The following is a 2,906-nucleotide window of genomic DNA, read 5'->3' as shown; positions in this document are numbered from 1 at the left end:
TCACCAACTGACATCACCATTATCTTACACATAAAATACTTTTTAAAGCCTGGACACATATTGTGTTGTATTTTACAGTCTGAGTCCTCTGTAAACCTTTACACACAAACAGATAAGTTACAGGATAAAAGACAAGAGAAGTCAATGGTCCTCGGAACAAAAATTCAGAACATTAATATCAAACTTGAATTTATTGCTTTTAAACTGATAAGTGGCATTAGAAAATCTGAAGCAATAAGGAACAGTAAAATATATAAGAACATGTTAAATAATGTGCAATACAATTACTCAAAGTCCAAAATTAACTCAGCTAAATTCACTAATAAAGGAATAGGTTTTAATTAAATTCTTACTAAATTAAAATAGAACCAGTTATACTATTGATAGCTGTTGTTCAAAAATTTTCCAAGATTAATCTAGAAGCAGCTTCTCCACTCCTGAAATCTGTCAGTTTTCAGCTCTACTCTCGTCTCTACCATATCCATCAGAGGGACTCAGAAGTCCTACAGAGTGTCCATCTGTGCTATCGGGCCTTCAGCAGCCACTCCTACATGACTCAGCCTGGTGTCCACATCCACTCCCCAGCCTTTTCCGAGGCAGACAGCAGCAGCAGCCTCAGGGCTGGCCTGGGCACCAACATAAGTATGGTTGGGAAATGCTGCAGGGCCAGGGGTGTTGGGGTGCATCACAGCTGTCTCAGTGAAGCAGAATGAGCTGGGCCTTCTGAGACTAGAGGTGGACCACAACATCCAGGCTGTGCACACCCAGGAGAAGGAGCAGATCAAGGCCTTCAACAAGTTTGGTTCCTCCATGGACAAGGTGCAGCAGAACAAAATTCTGGAGACCCAGTGGTGTCTCTGGCAACAGCAGGAAACCCCTTGGAGCATCATGGACAACAGGCTTGAGAGCTGCATCAACAGCCTTCTGTGGCAACCTGACACACTGAGTAGGAGAGGAGGAAGCTGGAGGTGGAGCTTGGCAACATGCAAGGGTTGGTCGACACTTCAAGAATATGTATGAGGAGGAGATCACAGAGCAAGCAGAAAGGGAATTGTCCTCCTCAAGAAGGATGTGGACGCACTTTGCCTGAACAAGGTGTTGCTGGAATCTACCTGGAAGGGCTGACTGAGGAGATCAGCGTCTTATGAACCGTGAGATGCAGTCCCAGATCTTGAACACTGCCACTGTGCTGTCAATGGACCTGGACGGCATCATCGCCCAAGTCAAGGCCCGGTATGAGAGCATCACCAGTTGCAGCTGAGGCTGAGACCATGGCCGAAATCAAGTACAAGGAGTTGCAGACACTGGCTGGGAAAAATGGAGGTGACCTTCACTGCATAAGAACAGAGATTTCTGAGATGAACCAAAATATCAGTCAACTGCAGGCTGAGATCGAGTGCTTCAAAGTGAGAGGGCTTTCCTGGAGGCAGCCGTCGCTGATGCTGAACACCTTGATGGTTCAAGGATGCCAATGCCAAACCGGCCAAGCTGGAGGCCACCCTGCAGCAAGCCAAGCAGGACCTGACATGGCAGCTGTGCGAGCACCAGGAGCTCATGAACATCAAGCTGGCCTTGAACATCGAGATTGTCACCTATCACAATCTGCTTGAGGGCAAGGAGTCCCTGGTGGAGTCTGAGAAGAAGAACATGAGTGTTCATTATAAGACCATACTAAGCGGCTACTCCGGTGGGCTGAGCTCAGCCTACTGGGGTCTCATGAGCCCTGGCCCCACACATAGCCTGAGCTCCTTCTAGTCTAGCTTGAGCTCTGGTGGCTCTCCAGTTCCTTGAGCCATGTCAGCTCCTTCCAGGCTGTGGCTGAGAAGAAGATAGAGACCCATGATGGGAAGCTGGTATCTAAGTCATCTGATGTTCTGTCTAAGTGAATAGTCACTGTGGTCCCTCCCAGCCTCCCTGCTCCTGGGCATGTCATAGAGCCTTTGGGGGAAGGAGGTATGCAGGGGTATGTTGGGAAGAGGAGGTGCACTTGGGGCTCAGCCTCAGCTGAGCCCTCTACCCTTGGGGGGAGTCTACTGCTCTGGGTACCTCCTCTTGCCAACGCCCCCAACTAAAAACCAATTCAAATGGTTTTCCCTATTAGGGTCTTAGCTGACTCTGCCAACATCAACCTCCAATTTTTACCCCCAAGGTAATTTTCCAAATAGAAGCTAGAGCATGATTCATTGTGTCATAATATGCTTTTTGCAGCAAAAATTGATTATGTCTCAATTTAAAAAGCAAAGTTTCCTTAGATGTAGAGATATTTTAAATTAATATTTAATGATTTTTGAAAAGTAAAGATCTTAATCAGTTTTTAAATCTTAACAACACTGTGAAAATGCTTCATGGCATAATTAAATAGAAAAAAAAAAACAACTACGTGCTTGAATTAATTACATAAATTTAATTCTTATACTATAGTCATGAAAAAAATAAGAGCCATATAAAGTAATATATATATATATATATATATGTATATATGTAACAGATTATTTTCCCCCTGAAAAAACCCTCTGCAATTTAATGTTGCAGGTTCTTTATATGGAAAACTATGAAATAATTCAATGTAAGAAGAAAGGACATTATATGTTTCTTGATGGTATTAACAATGTTAAATCTCTTTCTATCTTAGGCTCAGAAAGAATGACTGAGCAGTGATGCTGATCAGGAAAGCAGAAATTTAGCTAGGAAATTAATGAATATTTCTCAATGTAGTCCATAGTTAATTCTTGAAACTGAGTATTGCAGAATTGCTGATTTTTAGCATCCTTTGTTTCTGTGGTAGAGGTGAGGAGAGGAAAATGTACTGCAGAGAAAAATAAGAGTTGCCTTGGACTGGTTTTAAATCCTGTTCATCACTGGCTCTTTATTATATACCTCATTCTGTGCCATCTATGTGCAATACA

The 2,906-nt window shown here is 43.2% G+C and overlaps 1 pseudogene; it reads left to right on the top strand.

Annotated features, from left to right (window-relative positions):
- The first annotated feature begins 359 nt into the window (after window positions 1-359).
- On the top strand, window positions 360-2,028 carry LOC120222103 (annotated as a pseudogene).
- Window positions 2,029-2,906: the final 878 nt, after the last annotated feature.

Source organism: Hyaena hyaena, unplaced genomic scaffold, assembly GCF_003009895.1.
Source record: "Hyaena hyaena isolate Hyena2069 unplaced genomic scaffold, ASM300989v1 scaffold_843, whole genome shotgun sequence".
Classification (NCBI taxonomy): domain Eukaryota; kingdom Metazoa; phylum Chordata; class Mammalia; order Carnivora; family Hyaenidae; genus Hyaena; species Hyaena hyaena.
The sequence above is the reverse complement of the archived record's forward strand: the minus strand, read 5'-3'. Positions and strand labels throughout refer to the sequence as shown.